This window comes from Nuphar pumila, chromosome 6, assembly GCF_984573655.1.
Source record: "Nuphar pumila chromosome 6, dmNupPumi1.hap1.1, whole genome shotgun sequence".
Classification (NCBI taxonomy): Eukaryota; Viridiplantae; Streptophyta; class Magnoliopsida; order Nymphaeales; family Nymphaeaceae; genus Nuphar; species Nuphar pumila.
In genome coordinates, this window is record NC_143254.1 from 84329462 (window position 1) to 84348121 (window position 18660).

Consider the following 18660-nt stretch of genomic DNA (forward strand, 5'->3'; position numbering starts at 1 on the left):
CACATTACGCACGCATGCGCGCCCGTGTGTGCGAAAGGGGCACTTTGCAAGCAACTTGGAAGTCATCATCAAGATACATACCTTCTTCTTTGATCTTATAGGCCAGTATTTGCATCTCATGAATTTGAGCAAGTATCGGCTTATCATCAACAATAGAAAAATTAACATACTGATCTACGATAAACCTTTTGTTATCAGCATCTTCTGCATTGTACTTGATCTTGAGAGCATTCCACAACTCTCCAGCCGACTCCAATGGTGAATACAGGTCAAAGAGTGAATCGGCTAAAGTGTTCAGGATATGCCCTTTGCATCTGTAGTTGTCAGTATGCCACTTCTCTCGCTCTTTCTTCTGTTCTTCTGTCTCAACTTCTCTAGCAACGACAGTGGGACAGGGCTTTTTTAGGACATAGTCGATATGCAGCTCGGACAACAAGAAAGATACCTTTGATTGCCACCGCTTGAAGTTTGACCCATCAAATCGATCGAGTTTTTCAATGTCACGGCAAGTTTGCAGCCACCATAAAGGTTTTAGAGATTACAACAACAAGCCTTTCGTCTGACTCATTTGGCTTAGGACCAGTCCTCTTCCGTTCTCTGCATTCTCTAACAAAATCGCCAAACTTGCCACAAACATAGCAACTAATTTTCTTTTTATCAGTTGGTTTTTTCCCTTTCACAAAATTCTTTTTTATTTTCTGGGTTTTCATGATTTTGCCACCCTTGTTACTAACAAAATTCACTTTTGGATAACCTTCTTTAGGACTCGAATTCTTTTTGTCACGAAGACGAGTCTCTTCCAAAATTCTGATGTCCTTAAGAAGGACATCTAAAGTGATTTTCTCATTTTTATGTTTTAGGTGATTCCTATATTCTTTCCAGGAATCCGACAGCTTCCCAATGATGACAGCAACTTGGAAGTCATCATCAAGATACATACCTTCTCCTTTGATCTTATAGGCCAGTATTTGCTTCTCATGAATTTGAGCAAGTATCGGCTTATCATCAACAATAGAGAATTTAACATACTGATCTACGATAAACCTTTTGTTACCGGCATCTTCTGTATTGTACTTGATCTCGAGAGCATTCCACAACTCTCCAGCCGACTCCAATGGTGAATACAGGTCAAAGAGTGAATCGGCTAAAGTGTTCAGGATATGCCCTTTGCATCTGTAGTTGTCAGTATGCCACTTCTCTCGCTCTTTCTACTGTTCTTCTGTATCAACTTCTCCAGCAACGATAGTGGGACAGGGCTTTTTGAGGATATAGTCGATATACAGCTCAGACAACAAGAAAGATACCTTTGATTGCCACCGCTTGAAGTTTGACCCATCAAATCGATCGAGTTTTTCAAGGTCACGTCTAAGCAGATTGATGGAGTTGGATGTCGAACCAGAGGCCATAAATGAAGTTCTAAAATTGTTATACCAACCTTGTGAAAATGGATTTCAGAAAAAGGATCTCAAGCCTAGAGGCACGTTCTTAAGATCGCTATCTTTAGAGCTTCAATCGCCCCACTCCGGGAAGACCGAAGATGCGAAAAGGGGTTTGATGCGACTGAGTTCCCAGGATACAACTAGGCTTGAACCTCCAGAGAGTCACTGCTTTGCAAGGACAGATGATCTCTACCACACTTGTACTCTGCAAGCCAAATCGATAAGAAGAAAGAAGAAGATTTTGGAGAGTCGTAAAGTTCTTGTGTTCTCAAAAGACGAAAATAGAAGATATTTATAGACATTTAGAGAGGCCAAAACGTTTTGCGATAAATGAGATTAATTGCCATAAATCTGACGGTTTGAAAATAGGACGAAAAGTACCTGAACGGTCACCCACCTTTGACTGTCAATCAAAGGCCTTCAAAACCGCCCAACAGTCACAATGCAACATTAACTCGATATGCATGCAACTTAAAGCTTTTCAAACGGCCAGATAACTCAAATCGAAAAGCAAAACGGATATTTACACCTCATAAGCACCTCGCACCACTGCGAGCATGCAAAGTGCAAAGATGCAAAGTGCCACATTGCGCACGCACGCGCGCGTGTGTGCGCGAAGGGTGGCACTTTGCACGCAACTTGGAAGTCATCATCAAGATACATACCTTCTCCTTTGATCTTATAGGCCAGTATTTGCATCTCATGAATTTGAGCAAGTATCGGCTTATCATCAACAATAGAAAAAATAACATACTGATCTACGATAAACCTTTTGTTACCAGCATTTTCTGCATTGTACTTGATCTCGAGAGCATTCCACAACTCTCCAGCCGACTCCAATGGTTAATACAGGTCAAAGTGTGAATCGGCTAAAGTGTTCAGCATATGCCCTTTGCATCTGTAGTTGTCAGTATGCCACTTCTCTCGCTCTTTCTTCTGTTCTTCTGTCTCAACTTCTCCAGCAACGACAGTGGGACAGGGCTTTTTGAGGACATAGTCGATATGCAGCTCGGACAACAAGAAAGATACCTTTGATTGCCACTGCTTGAAGTTTGACCCATCAAATCGATCGAGTTTTTCAAGGTCACGGCAAGTTTGCAGCCACCATAAAGGTTTCAGAGATTACAACAATGAGCCTTTGTTCTGACTCATTTGGCTTAGGACCAGTCCTCTTTCGTTCTCTGCATTCTCTAGCAAAATGGCCAAACTTGCCACAAACATAGCAACTAATTTTCTTTTTAGCAGTTGGCTTTTTCACTTTCACAAAATTCTTTTTGATATTCTGGGTTTTCATGATTTTGCCACCCTTGTTACTAACAAAATTCACTTTAGGATAACCTTCTTTAGGACTCGAATTCTTTTTGTCACGAAGACGAGTCTCTTCCTCAATTCGGATGTCCTTAAGAAGGCCATCTAAAGTGATTTTCTCATTTTTATGTTTTAGGTGATTCCTATATTCTTTCCAGGAATCCGGCAGCTTCCCAATGATGACAACAACTTGGAAGTCATCATCAAGATACATACCTTCTTCTTTGATCTTATAGGCCAGTATTTGCATCTCATGAATTTGAGCAAGTATCAGCTTATCATCAACAATAGAAAAATTAACATACTGATCTACGATAAACCTTTTGTTACCAGCATCTTCTGCATTGTACTTGATCTCGAGAGCATTCCACAACTCTCCAGCCGACTCCAATGGTGAATACAGGTCAAAGAGTGAATCGGCTAAAGTGTTCAGCATATGCCCTTTGCATCTGTAGTTGTCAGTATGCCACTTCTCTCGCTCTTTTTTCTGTTCTTCTGTCTCAACTTCTCCAGCAACGACAGTGGGACATGGCTTTTTGAGGACATAGTCGATATGTAGCTCGGACAACAAGAAAGATACCTTTGATTGCCACCGCTTGAAGTTTGACCCATCAAATCGATCGAGTTTTTCAAGGTCACGGCAAGTTTGCAGCCACCATAAAGTTTTCAGAGATTACAACAACGAGCCTTTCTTCTGACACATTTGGCTTAGGACCAGTCCTCTTCCGTTCTCTGCATTGTCTAGCAAAATGGCCAAACTTGCCACAAACATAGCAACTAATTTTCTTTTTATCAGTTGGCTTTTTCCCTTTCACAAAATTCTTTTTGATTTTCTGGGTTTTTATGATTTTGCCACCCTTGTTACTAACAAAATTCACTTTAGGATAACCTTCTTTACGACTCGAATTCTTTTTGTCACGAAGACGAGTCTCTTCCTCAATTCGGATGTCCTTAAGAAGGCCACCTAAAGTGATTTTCTCATTTTTATGTTTTAGGTGATTCCTATATTCTTTCCAGGAATCCGGCAGCTTCCCAATGATGACAGCAACTTGGAAGTCATCATCAAGATACATACCTTCTCCTTTGATCTTATAGGCCAGTATTTGCATCTCATGAATTTGAGCAAGTATCGGCTTATCATCAACAATAGAAAAATTAACATACTGATCTACGATAAACCTTTTGTTACCAGCATCTTCTGCATTGTACTTGATCTCGAGATCATTCCACAACTCTCCAGCCGACTCCAATGGTTAATACAGGTCAAAGACTGAATCGGCTAAAGTGTTCAGGATATGCCCTTTGCATCTGTAGTTGTCAGTATGCCACTTCTCTCGTTCTTTCTTCTGTTCTTCTGTCTCAACTTCTCCAGCAACGACATTGGGACAGAGCTTTTTGAGGACATAGTCGATATGCAGCTCGGACAACAAGAAAGATACCTTTGATTGCCACCGCTTGAAGTTTGACCCATCAAATCGATCGAGTTTTTCAAGGTCACGGCTAAGCAGATTGATGGAGTTGGATGTCGAACCAGAGGCCATAAATGAAGTTCTAAAATTGTTATAACAACCTTCTGAAAATGGATTTCAGAAAAAAGATCTCAAGCCTAGAGGCACGTTCTTAAGATCGCTATCTTTAGAACTTCAATCGCCCCACTTCGATAGGACCGAAGATGCGAAAAGGGGTTTGATGCGACTGAGTTCCCAGGATACAACTAGGCTTGAACCTCCAGAGAGTCACTGCTTCGCAAGGACAGATGATCTCTACCACACTTGTACTCTGCAAGCCAAATCGATAAGAAGGAAGAAGAAGATTTTGGAGAGTCGTAAAATTCTTGTTTTCTCAAAAGACGAAAATAGAATATATTTATAGACATTTAGAGAGGCCAAAACGTTTTGCGATAAATGAAATTAATGGCCATAAATCTAACGGTTTGAAAATAGGACGAAAAAGTACCTGAACGGTCACCCACATTTGACTGTCAATCAAAGGCCTCCAAAACCGCCCAACAGTCACAATGCAACATTAACTCGATATGCATGCAACTTAAAGCTTTTCAAACGGCCAGATAACTCAAATCGAAAAGCAAAACGGATATTTACACCTCATAAGCACCTCGCACCACTGCGAGCGTGCAAAGTGCAAAGTGCAAAGTTGCAAAGTGCCACATTGCGCACGCGCGCGCGTGTGCGCGAAGGGTGGCACTTTGCACGCAACTTGGAAGTCATCATCAAGATACATACCTTCTCCTTTGATCTTATAGGCCAGTATTTGCATCTTATGAATTTGAGCAAGTATCGGCTTATCATCAACAATAGAAAAATTAACATACTGATCTACGATAAACCTATTGTTACCAGCATCTTCTGTATTGTACTTGATCTCGAGAGCATTCCACAACTCTCCAGCCGACTCCAATGGTGAATACAGGTCAAAGAGTGAATCGGCTAAAGTGTTCAGCATATGCCCTTTGCATCTGTAGTTGTCAGTATGCCACTTCTCTCGCTCTTTCTTCTATTCTTCTGTCTCAACTTCTCCAGCAACGACAGTGGGACAGGGCTTTTTGAGGACATAGTCGATATGCAGCTCGGACAACAAGAAAGATACCTTTGATTGCAACCGCTTGAAGTTTGACCCATCAAATCGATCGAGTTTTTCAAGGTCACGGCAAGTTTGCAGCCACCATAAAGGTTTCAGAGATTACAACAACGAGCCTTTCTTCTGACTCATTTGGCTTAGGACCAGTCCTCTTCCGTTCTCTGCATTCTCTAGCAAAATGGCCAAACTTGCCACAAACATAGCAACTAATTTTCTTTTTATCAGTTGGCTTTTTCCCTTTCACAAAATTCTTTTTGATTTTCTGGGTTTTCATGATTTTGCCACCCTTGTTACTAACAAAATTCACTTTAGGATAACCTTCTTTAGGACTCGAATTCTTTTTGTCACGAAGACGAGTCTCTTCCTCAATTCGGATGTCCTTAAGAAGGCCATCTAAAGTGATTTTCTCATTTTTATGTTTTAGGTGATTCCTATATTTTTTCCAGGAATCCGGCAGCTTCCCAATGATGACAGCAACTTGGAAGTCATCATCAAGATACATACCTTCTCCTTTGATCTTATAGGCCAGTATTTGCATCTCATGAATTTGAGCAAGTATCGGCATATCATCAACAATAGAAAAATTAACATACTGATCTACGATAAACCTTTTGTTACCAGCATCTTCTGCATTGTACTTGATCTCGAGAGCATTCCACAACACTCCAGCCGACTCCAATGGTGAATACAGGTCAAAGAGTGAATCGGCTAAAGTGTTCAGCATATGTCCTTTGCATCTGTAGTTGTCAGTAAGCCACTTCTCTCGCTCTTTCTTCTGTTCTTCTGTCTCAACTTCTCCAGCAACGACAGTGGGACAGGGCTTTTTGAGGACATAGTCGAAATGTAGCTCGGACAACAAGAAAGATACCTTTGATTGCCACCGCTTGAAGTTTGACCCATCAAATCGATTGAGTTTTTCAAGGTCACGGCAAGTTTGCAACCACCATAAAGGTTTCAGACATTACAACAACGAGTCTCTCTTCTGACTCTTTTGGCTTAGGATCAGTCCTCTTCCGTTCTCTGCATTCTCTAGCAAAATGGCCAAACTTGCCACAAACATAGCAACTAATTTTCTTTTTATCAGTTGGCTTTTTCCCTTTCACAAAATTCTTTTTGATTTTCTGGGTTTTCATGATTTTGCCACCCTTGTTACTAACAAAATTTACTTTAGGATAACCTTCTTTAGGACTCGAATTCTTTTTGTCACGAAGACGAGTCTCTTCCTCAATTCGGATGTCCTTAAGAAGGGCATCTAAAGTGATTTTCTCATTTTTATGTTTTAGGTGATTCCTATATTCTTTCCAGGAATCCGGCAGCTTCTCAATGATGACAGCAACTTGGAAGTCATCATCAAGATACATACCTTCTCCTTTGATCTTATAGGCCAGTATTTGCATCTCATGAATTTGAGCAAGTATCGGCTTATCATCAACAATAAAAAAATTAACATAATGATCTACGATAAACCTTTTGTTACCAGCATCTTCTGCATTGTACTTGATCTCGAGATCATTCCACAACTCTCCAGCCGACTGCAATGGTTAATACAGGTCAAAGAGTGAATCGGCTTAAGTGTTCAGGATATGCCCTTTGCATCTGTAGTTGTCAGTATGCCACTTCTCTCGCTCTTTATTCTCTTCTTCTGTCTCAACTTCTCCAGCAACGACAGTGGGACAGGGCTTTTTGAGGACATAGTCGATATGCAGCTCGGACAACAAGAAAGATACCTTTGATTGCCACCGCTTGAAGTTTGACCCATCAAATCGATCGAGTTTTTCAAGGTCACGGCTAAGCAGATTGATGGAGTTGGATGTCGAACCAGAGGCCATAAATGAAGTTCTAAAATTGTTATACCAACCTTGTGAAAATGGATTTCAGAAAAAAGATCTCAAGCCTAGAGGCACGTTCTTAAGATCGCTATCTTTAGAACTTCAATCGCCCCACTCCGGGAAGACCGAAGATGCGAAAAGGGGTTTGATGCGACTGAGTTCCCACGATACAACTAGGCTTGAACCTCCAGAGAGTCACTGCTTCGCAAGGACAGATGATCTCTACCACACTTGTACTCTGCAAGCCAAATCGATAAGAAGGAAGAAGAAGATTTTGGAGTCGTAAAATTCTTGTGTTCTCAAAAGACGAAAATAGAAGATATTTATAGACATTTAGAGAGGCCAAAACGTTTTGCGATAAATGAGATTAATGGCCATAAATCTGACGGTTTGAAAATAGGACAAAAAAGTACCTGAACGGTCACCCACCTTTGACTGTCAATCAAAGGCCTCCAAAACCGCCCAACAGTCACAATGCAACATTAACTCGATATGCATGCAACTTAAAGCTTTTCAAACGGCCAGATAACTCAAATCGAAAAGCAAAACGGATATTTACACCTCATAAGCACCTCGCACCACTGCGAGCGTGCAAAGTGCAAAGTGCAAAGTACAAAGTGCAAAGTGCAAAGTTGCAAAGTGCCACATTGCGCACGCATGCGCGCGCGTGTGCGCGAAGGGTGGCACGTTGCACGCAACTTGGAAGTCATCATCAAGATACATACCTTCTCCTTTGATCTTATAGGCCAGTATTTGCATCTCATGAATTTGAGCAAGTATCGGCTTATCATCAACAATAGAAAAATTAACATACTGATCTACGATAAACCTTTTGTTACCAGCATCTTCTGCATTGTACTTGATCTCGAGAGCATTCCACAACACTCCAGCCGACTCCAATGGTGAATACAGGTCAAAGAGTGAATCGGCTAAAGTGTTCAGCATATGCCCTTTGCATCTGTAGTTGTCAGTATGCCACTTCTCTCGCTCTTTCTTCTGTTCTTCTGTCTCAACTTCTCCAGCAACGACAGTGGGACAGGGCTTTTTGAGGACATAGTCGAAATGTAGCTCGGACAACAAGAAAGATACCTTTGATTGCCACCGCTTGAAGTTTGACCCATCAAATCGATCGAGTTTTTCAAGGTCACGGCAAGTTTGCAACCACCATAAAGGTTTCAGAGATTACAACAACGAGTCTCTCTTCTGACTCATTTGGCTTAGGACCAGTCCTCTTCCGTTCTCTGCATTCTCTAGCAAAATGGCCAAACTTGCCACAAACATATCAACTAATTTTCTTTTTATCAGTTGGCTTTTTCCCTTTCACAAAATTCTTTTTGATTTTCTGGGTTTTCATGATTTTTCCACCCTTGTTACTAACAAAATTTACTTTAGGATAACCTTGTTTAGGACTCGAATTCTTTTTGTCACGAAGACGAGTCTCTTCCTCAATTCGGATGTCCTTAAGAAGGGCATCTAAAGTGATTTTCTCATTTTTATGTTTTAGGTGATTCCTATATTCTTTCCAGGAATCCGGCAGCTTCTCAATGATGACAGCAACTTGGAAGTCATCATCAAGATACATACCTTCTCCTTTGATCTTATAGGCCAGTATTTGCTTCTCATGAATTTGAGCAAGTATCGGCTTATCATCAACAATAGAGAAATTAACATACTGATCTACGATAAACCTTTTGTTACCGGCATCTTCTGTATTGTACTTGATCTCGAGAGCATTTCACAACTCTCCAGCCGACTCCAATGGTGAATACAGGTCAAAGAGTGAATCGGCTAAAGTGTTCAGGATATGCCCTTTGCATCTGTAGTTGTCAGTATGCCACTTCTCTCGCTCTTTCTTCTGTTCTTCTGTATCAACTTCTCCAGCAACGATAGTGGGACAGGGCATTTTGAGGATATAGTCGATATACAGCTCGGACAACAAGAAAGATACCTTTGATTGCCACCGCTTGAAGTTTGACCCATCAAATCGATCGAGTTTTTCAAGGTCACGGCAAGTTTGCAACCACCATAAAGGTTTCAGAGATTACAACAACGAGTCTCTCTTCTGACTCATTTGGCTTAGGACCAGTCCTCTTCCGTTCTCTGCATTCTCTAGCAAAATGGCCAAACTTGCCACAAATATAGCAACTAATTTTCTTTTTATCAGTTGGCTTTTTCCCTTTCACAAATTTCTTTTTGATTTTCTGGGTTTTCATGATTTTGCCACCCTTGTTACTAACAAAATTTACTTTAGGATAACCTTCTTTAGGACTCGAATTCTTTTTGTCACGAAGACGAGTCTCTTCCTCAATTCGGATGTCCTTAAGAAGGGCATCTAAAGTGATTTTCTCATTTTTATGTTTTAGGTGATTCCTATATTCTTTCCAGGAATCCGGCAGCTTCTCAATGATGACAGCAACTTGGAAGTCATCATCAAGATACATACCTTCTCCTTTGATCTTATAGGCCAGTATTTGCATCTCATGAATTTGAGCAAGTATCGGCTTATCATCAACAATAAAAAAATTAACATAATGATCTACGATAAACCTTTTGTTACCAGCATCTTCTGCATTGTACTTGATCTCGAGATCATTCCACAACTCTCCAGCCGACTGCAATGGTTAATACAGGTCAAAGAGTGAATCGGCTAAAGTGTTCAGGATATATATGCCCTTTGCATCTGTAGTTGTCAGTATGCCACTTCTCTCGCTCTTTCTTCTATTCTTCTGTCTCAACTTCTCCAGCAACGACAGTGGGACAGGGCTTTTTGAGGACATAGTCGATATGCAGCTCGGACAACAAGAAAGATACCTTTGATTGCCACCGCTTGAAGTTTGACCCATCAAATCGATCGAGTTTTTCAAGGTCACGGCTAAGCAGATTGATGGAGTTGGATGTCGAACCAGAGGCCATAAATGAAGTTCTAAAATTGTTATACCAACCTTGTGAAAATGGATTTCAGAAAAAAGATCTCAAGCCTAGAGGCACGTTCTTAAGATCGCTATCTTTAGAACTTCAATCGCCCCACTCCGGGAAGACCGAAGATGCGAAAAGGGGTTTGATGCGACTGAGTTCCCAGGATACAACTAGGCTTGAACCTCCAGAGAGTCACTGCTTCGCAAGGACAGATGATCTCTACCACACTTGTACTCTGCAAGCCAAATCGATAAGAAGGAAGAAGAAGATTTTGGAGAGTCGTAAAATTCTTGTGTTCTCAAAAGACGAAAATAGAAGATATTTATAGACATTTAGAGAGGCCAAAACGTTTTGCGATAAATGAGATTAATGGCCATAAATCTGACGGTTTGAAAATAGGACGAAAAAGTACCTGAACGGTCACCCACCTTTGACTGTCAATCAAAGGCCTTCAAAACCGCCCAACAGTCACAATGCAACATTAACTCGATATGCATGCAACTTAAAGCTTTTCAAACGGCCAGATAACTCAAATCGAAAAGCAAAACGGATATTTACACCTCATAAGCACCTCGCACCACTGCGAGCGTGCAAAGTGCAAAGTGCAAAGTACAAAGTGCAAAGTGCAAAGTTGCAAAGTGCCACATTACGCACGCATGCGCGCTCGTGTGCGCGAAGGGTGGCACTTTGCACGCAACTTGGAAGTCATCATCAAGATACATACCTTCTCCTTTGATCTTATAGGCCAGTATTTGCATCTCATGAATTTGAGCAAGTATCGGCTTATCATCAACAATAGAAAAATTAACATACTGATCTACGATAAACCTTTTGTTATCAGCATCTTCTGCATTGTACTTGATCTTGAGAGCATTCCACAACTCTCCAGCCGACTCCAATGGTGAATACAGGTCAAAGAGTGAATCGGCTAAAGTGTTCAGGATATGCCCTTTGCATCTGTAGTTGTCAGTATGCCACTTCTCTCGCTCTTTCTTTTGTTCTTCTGTCTCCACTTCTCTAGCAACGACAGTGGGACAGGGCTTTTTTAGGACATAGTCGATATGCAGCTCGGACAACAAGAAAGATACCTTTGATTGCCACCGCTTGAAGTTTGACCCATCAAATCGATCGAGTTTTTCAATGTCACGGCAAGTTTGCAGCCACCATAAAGGTTTCAGAGATTACAACAACAAGCCTTTCGTCTGACTCATTTGGCTTAGGACCAGTCCTCTTCCGTTCTCTGCATTCTCTAGCAAAATGGCCAAACTTGCCACAAACATAGCAACTAATTTTCTTTTTATCAGTTGGTTTTTTCCCTTTCACAAAATTCTTTTTGATTTTCTGGGTTTTCATGATTTTGCCACCCTTGTTACTAACAAAATTCACTTTAGGATAACCTTGTTTAGGACTCGAATTCTTTTTGTCACGAAGACGAGTCTCTTCCTCAATTCGGATGTCCTTAAGAAGGCCACCTAAAGTGATTTTCTCATTTTTATGTTTTAGGTGATTCCTATATTCTTTCCAGGAATCCGGCAGCTTCTCAATGATGACAGCAACTTGGAAGTCATCATCAAGATACATACCTTCTCCTTTGATCTTATAGGCCAGTATTTGCTTCTCATGAATTTGAGCAAGTATCGGCTTATCATCAACAATAGAGAAATTAACATACTGATCTACGATAAACCTTTTGTTACCGGCATCTTCTGTATTGTACTTGATCTCGAGAGCATTCCACAACTCTCCAGCCGACTCCAATGGTGAATACAGGTCAAAGAGTGAATCGGCTAAAGTGTTCAGGATATGCCCTTTGCATCTGTAGTTGTCAGTATGCCACTTCTCTCGCTCTTTCTTCTGTTCTTCTGTATCAACTTCTTCAGCAACGATAGTGGGACAGGGCTTTTTGAGGATATAGTCGATATACAGCTCGGACAACAAGAAAGATACCTTTGATTGCCACCGCTTGAAGTTTGACCCATCAAATCGATCGAGTTTTTCAAGGTCACGTCTAAGCAGATTGATGGAGTTGGATGTCGAACCAGAGGCCATAAATGAAGTTCTAAAATTGTTATACCAACCTTGTGAAAATGGATTTCAGAAAAAAGATCTCAAGCCTAGAGGCACGTTCTTAAGATCGCTATCTTTAGAACTTCAATCGCCCCACTCCGGGAAGACCGAAGATGCGAAAAGGGGTTTGATGCAACTGAGTTCTCAGGATACAACTAGGCTTGAACCTCCAGAGAGTCACTGCTTTGCAAGGACAGATGATCTCTACCACACTTGTACTCTGCAAGCCAAATCGATAAGAAGAAAGAAGAAGATTTTGGAGAGTCGTAAAGTTCTTGTGTTCTCAAAAGACGAAAATAGAAGATATTTATAGACATTTAGAGAGGCCAAAACGTTTTGCGATAAATGAGATTAATTGCCATAAATCTGACGGTTTGAAAATAGGACGAAAAGTACCTGAACGGTCACCCACCTTTGACTGTCAATCAAAGGCCTCCAAAACCGCCCAACAGTCACAATGCAACATTAACTCGATATGCATGCAACTTAAAGCTTTTCAAACGGCCAGATAACTCAAACCGAAAAGCAAAACGGATATTTACCCCTCATAAGCACCTCGCACCGCTGCGAGCGTGCAAAGTGCAAAGTTGCAAAGTGCCACATTGCGCGCGCGTGTGCGCGAACGGCGCGTCCGTTGCTGCACGATGCGCAACAACGTCTGCAATCCACCTAAAGAATCAAGGCTTACCAAAGTAAAGAATAGATAACAAGCTCTCTATTTAAACTTCTTGAAAAACTTTTCTCTCTTAGATATGGGACTAAAACTTTCCTAACAATTGCTGTCTTCTGCGTCCCGCCCAACTCCGGGTTCTCAATGAGCAGCAGCGGTGGGTTGCAGAGTAACAAACGATAAGCGTGAAGCCAGGAAGCAGTGCTTTTGGGAAGTTGTGAAAGTGAATAAGAAGTCGGAAGAAAACAACCAGTCAATTTTTTGCCCAACTACTGTGTCTGTGCATTATCATTTTTTTGTGAAATTGTAGCGATTAGAAAGTGATATAAAAAGTAAATGTAATTTGACCTTGCGTTTAATTTCAGCTTTTGATCCCTCCCCCCAAAAAAAATCGAATGAATCTTAAATGAAATTAAAGATTTGGGTAGGCTGAAATATTTTTTTTGGAGCAAACCCCGTAATAGCATGATTCAATTACTTGACATGCACACGACTCGATTCTCAGGTTTTGAAAGGTGGGATGCTGCAGTACAATGTGATGGGCAATGATACCTAAGTAGTCTTCTAGTCCGATACACATGTGTTGCGCCTCACTGACGAGGCCTTCGAGGATCACGCACCGTTGAGCCTGTTTTTACAAGCGCACTTAGGCGCAGAGGTATGTCAGAGTGTTTCAAGGGGTCCATGGGCGCTTCTTGTACCCTTAGACGAGACCAAATTCCAAACGGATTCTATCTATGTCAGCCATGCCACATATAGATATTAATTTAGTATTTCTAAATATTAATTTATTATTTTTAATAATATGTTAGTAAAAACAACATTTTATATATTAAAACATAAAAAAATTTATTAACTAAATTATTCAAAAAATCCATGTTGCTGTATCTTATTTTTAAAAAAAAAAAATTGGAACACTCGTTACGAACTCTTAGTCATGTGTTGAGTTGTTCCTGTATGTTTGTGACATAGGACTCGACATATTTTGTGTGCTTCAATGGATACATAGATCCAAATGGTGTTTTTGCCAAAAATCGATGCCAATTGGCCCAAATCAGTTTGATTGCAATTCGGCCCAATTCAGGGGTTGAATCAGGCATTTTTTTAATTTTTTAACTTTTTTGTTTTTTAATTTAAAAAACATAAAACCGATCCATTCAGCTGCGAAAATATCAGGTGCAATATGATTGTACAAAATATTTGTGCATTAAGCATCTGATTACCCTCCATTTTGGGGACAGGCCTGTCAGTTGTGGGGCCCAATGCTTGATGGAGGGCAATCAGGTGTTTAATGCACAAAATTTGTGCCATGTGATTGCACCCGATCCGGACTCCATTCAGCTCCCCTTGTCAATTCGTCGAATGGTGATAATGAAGGCCAGGGATAGCGGTGATTTCAAAACACAAGTTTTGGCATATGGCCTGATTCCAACTTGACAGGAATGGGTACCTTTCCACATAGAAGAAAATCAGCCATCAGGTGTGTGACAAAGAACTCAAAACCTTACACTTGCATTATAGTTGATTCATTCAAACAGCTTGCCAGAGTCGGACAAGTATGTGACAAAAAAAATCAAAGTTGCCGTAATGTTACAGGCAATAACAAAAGAGTGTTTACTTAAACTTTGACAATTTGGGAACTGGTCAATGACTTGTGGTCAAGTCCTCGTTCAAAACGTATGAAAGAACCATGTTTTCCAAAAAAAAGAATCCCTACCTCTCACGTTTGGAGGTCTACCGAAAGAGATGTCTCATTTTGATTGACTTAAGGTAGGATGTCCCGTACCTAGGTGGAAAAATCCCTGTATTTTGTTTTCCAGTGTTGGAAAAAGGCTGAAAAGTTGCAAAATTTCAAATCTGATTCTAAAGGGTGCGCTTGTTTCAAAGGGACAAAATCACCTCTACCCCTCGATAATACCATGTTGCCTTAGACGTAGATCTCTCTCTCTCTCTCTCTCTCTCTCTCTCTCTCTCTCTCCAGAATGTCTCGTATCCCCATCTTCTTCTTCCTCTTAGCCTTCATTCCCTATTCAACAACCACCACCTTCAATTTTACTTCCTTCCCCTCGGGCAATATCTCCAAAATCAAGTTCTTGGGCGACGCCTACCCCTCGCCAGAAAGCTTCATCGAGCTGAACAGCAACAACATGTGGAGTTCCGGCTGGGCCTTCTACGCCGACCCCATCACGCTCTACGACCATGGCAGCCGGTTCGTCGCGGACTTCACCACCCACTTCACCTTCCTCATCGACGGCCTCAAGAACAACAAAAGCGCCGACGGCTTTACGTTTTTCCTTGCGCCCGCGGGCTCGATCATGCCTGTAAACCCTTTCGGTCAAGGGCTCGGCCTTTTCAACACCACCACCAACAACAACCCCACCAACCAAATCGTGGCCGTCGAGTTCGACACCTTCAAGAACAATCATGATCCAAGCGCCAACCACATGGGGATCGACGTCAACTCCTGGTACTCCCTCAATTACACCGATTGGGAATGGGACTCAGAGAGAAAATTGAAGGGCGATGCACGGGTGTGGTACAACTCCACGACCGGGACCCTCTCAGCACGCTTGACCTACCGCAACGGCTCGAGGGAATCGAACCTCTCCCTGCCCATCAACCTCACCACGGTCCTCCCGGAGAACGTCATCGTGGGCTTCTCCGGGGCAACTGGGCAGTGGACCGAGCTCCATACGATTTTGAAGTGGGATTTCACGTCTACCCGCGCCCCTACTATGACCCCTGCTCCTGTTCCGGCCACTCCCAACAGTACCCATGATGGGTATCTCCCCCCTGCAGGCACTACTACTGCCAGCAGCGCCCCTACTCTGACCCCTGCTCCTGTTCCGGCCACTCCCAACAGTACCCATGATGGGTATCTCCTCCCTGCAGGTACTACTACTGCCAGCAATAAGCGAGTCGTCATCGTAGTGACATGTTCGCTTGCGCTGCTTCTCGGAGCTTTAGCTACGACTGCAGTTGTTATTGTTATCCGAAGGAGGAAGAATAAAAAGAAGCAGCAGATGACAACAGAGGAGGAGGATGCTGTAGAAGACGATGATGTTGAGGTGATGATCGATTTCGGGATGGGGCCAAGGAGGTTCAGCTACGCGGAGCTCGCTGCGGCAACCAACGACTTCAGCGAGGAGGGGAAGCTCGGGCAAGGTGGGTTCGGTGGGGTATACCGGGGCATTCTGGGGGACAACGGTGAGGCAGTGGCGGTGAAGCGATTCTCCAGAAGGTCGAGCCAAGGAAAGAAGGAATACGTCTCGGAGGTGAACGTGATCAGCCGGCTGCGCCATCGTAACCTCGTGAGGTTGATCGGGTGGTGCCACCAGCGGGGTGAGCTGCTGCTGGTCTACGAGTACATGGAGGGAGGGAGTCTGGACTCGCACCTCTTCGACCCCAAGGCCGGCTCTGTCATGCCCTGGGCTCGGCGGATGAAGGTCGCCCACGGCTTGGCCTCAGCGGTGCAGTACCTGCACGAGGAGTGGGAACAGTGCGTGGTGCACCGAGACATCAAGTCGAGCAACGTGATGATCGATTCAGAGTTCAACCCGCGACTCGGAGATTTCGGGCTGGCGCGGCTGGTGAACCACGGCTGTGCCCCAAACACAACGGCGCTGGCCGGAACGATGGGGTACCTGGCACCGGAGTGCGGGATCACGGGCAAGGCCAGCAAGGAGACCGACGTCTACAGCTTCGGGGTGGTGCTGCTGGAGATCGCATGCGGGCGGAGGGCCGTTGAGCCCACGACGAAGGAGGAAGAGGAGTTAGTGGTGGAGTGGGTGTGGGGGCTATATGGTGCTGGTGCGCTTGTGGAGGCCGTCGACAAGCGGCTGGGTTCGGAGTTCGACCCGAAAGAAGCGGAGTGCATGATGGTGGTGGGGCTGTGGTGCGCACACCCGGACGACGAGAAGAGGCTGACGATGAGGGAGGCGATCCAGGCGCTGAGCTTCCAGGCCGAGCTGCCGAGGCTCCCACCCGAGATGCCCATTGCTGTCTTCTGCGCCCCGCCCAACTCCGGGTTCTCAATGAGCAGCAGCGGTGGGTTGCAGAGTAACAAACGATAAGCGTGAAGCCAGGAAGCAGTGCTTTTGGGAAGTTGTGAAAGTGAATAAGAAGTCGGAAGAAAACAACCAGTCAATTTTTTGCCCAACTACTGTGTCTGTGCATTATCATTTTTTTGTGAAATTGTAGCGATTAGAAAGTGATATAAAAAGTAAATGTAATTTGACCTTGCGTTTAATTTCAGCTTTTGATCCCTCCCCCCCAAAAAAATCGAATGAATCTTAAATGAAAATAAAAGTTTTCAAATGTTGAAATTGAATTTTCAGTATATGTTTCCCATACTCCAAAGAATAAAGAAGCACGTAGTTTCATGCTTCCAAAGCAAGTTTACACACAACTGTGAAAATGGTAATCAAGAGAGAGGCGATAACTTGATTCTCATTGCTGGGAAAGTTAACGGCACTATTGCAGGGACTTCCTGCTTCTTGAATCAAGGAGATCAGTTCCTGCTGGTCAATCACTTTACAACAACCAAATGAGGCAGGTAGCTATCTTTGATAGCTTTCCTGATTTTACATTATCTGATTTACATAACCGAAAATAAGAACAGAAAGTAAATAAAGTAAAATGGTAAAGTAAAAATAGAAAATTATTAACTGAAAATAAGAACACTATCTGATTTACATTATCTTTGATAGCTTTCCTGATTTGCTCAATGAAGAGCCGAAGCCCAGCATAATCGCCGCAGGCAGGGGTCCTAGCCCTCGCATTTTACGCTGCCAGGGAGGCGACGATGTCTCCTGCCCCAGACTCGGTTTTCCCAGGCAAAATATGGAAAAACTATCTCACATTTTAACATTCCACACAAATCAGATCCACTCATCCCGTGTGTCATCCCTATCTTCATACCCTTTTTTGGGATTTCATTGATCCAAATTGTTTTAACCAAATCTGACTCTACAGAAGTAATCTACATCATTCATTATACTTAAGATAGATCGACATTTAAATTGCCAAAATCCAACTTGTATGCAGGTTATTTTTGGTGATTCATAAATTAATGGTTGACAAAATAAAAAATTTGTGATTTAAAAAACCATATTTATTTAGTTGAAAAAATACGATCCAAAGGTAGATTCTTACTTAAACGACCATGTTCAATCCATATAGGGTAAGATTTTGGTCAAAAACAACTTGCATCATAAGATTTAAGATTTAAGAGGGGCACGAAGATGGGGGATGACACAGGGGATGAGTGGAACCGAACTGCGTTCCACAACCCCAAATTCTACAATGTTGGCCTATTATTAGTAGGGCTGGGAAAAAAGAGGAACAGCTTGCCACTCAGCCCTGCTTAAAAATTGAGCTCTACTAGCCAAGCTACAAGCCAACTCATTTAGGTAAATAAGCCGAGCATGAAATGATAAGTTCGTCTAGTATAGGCTCGTTTTACATGTTATATATTTTATGCATATTATATATGTTTTTATACATAATTATCTGTATTTTGTATATTTTATATATTTTTATTTATGATCAAGCTTAAAACTATATATTTTTTTTAAAATGAGCCAGCTAGCTCGTGATTGGTTCGCAATGATCTCGAGCTCAGTTCAGCTTGTGACGAGCTCACAAGCTGAGCCTGAGTAGAGGTGGACGTACCCTTCATGAGTTGAGCTTGAATAAAACTTTGTTTCATACAACTTTAATGAAAAAGTACTGAACTCGCAATCTTAATGTAATCTTTTCTTACCCCCGAATAAAACAAACATCAAATCATCATGCTAGGAAAGTGGCACAAGTGAGCTTCAGTTTTGCCACC

At 42.4% G+C, this 18660-nt stretch overlaps 1 pseudogene across 1 annotated transcript; it reads left to right on the plus strand.

Annotated features, from left to right (window-relative positions):
• Nucleotides 1–14974: 14974 nt before the first annotated feature.
• On the plus strand, nt 14975–17051 carry LOC149835002 (L-type lectin-domain containing receptor kinase IX.1 pseudogene; annotated as a pseudogene). Its single transcript, XR_016432575.1, has one exon. The product of XR_016432575.1 is annotated as an L-type lectin-domain containing receptor kinase IX.1 pseudogene (transcript).
• The last annotated feature ends 1609 nt before the right edge of the window (nt 17052–18660 follow it).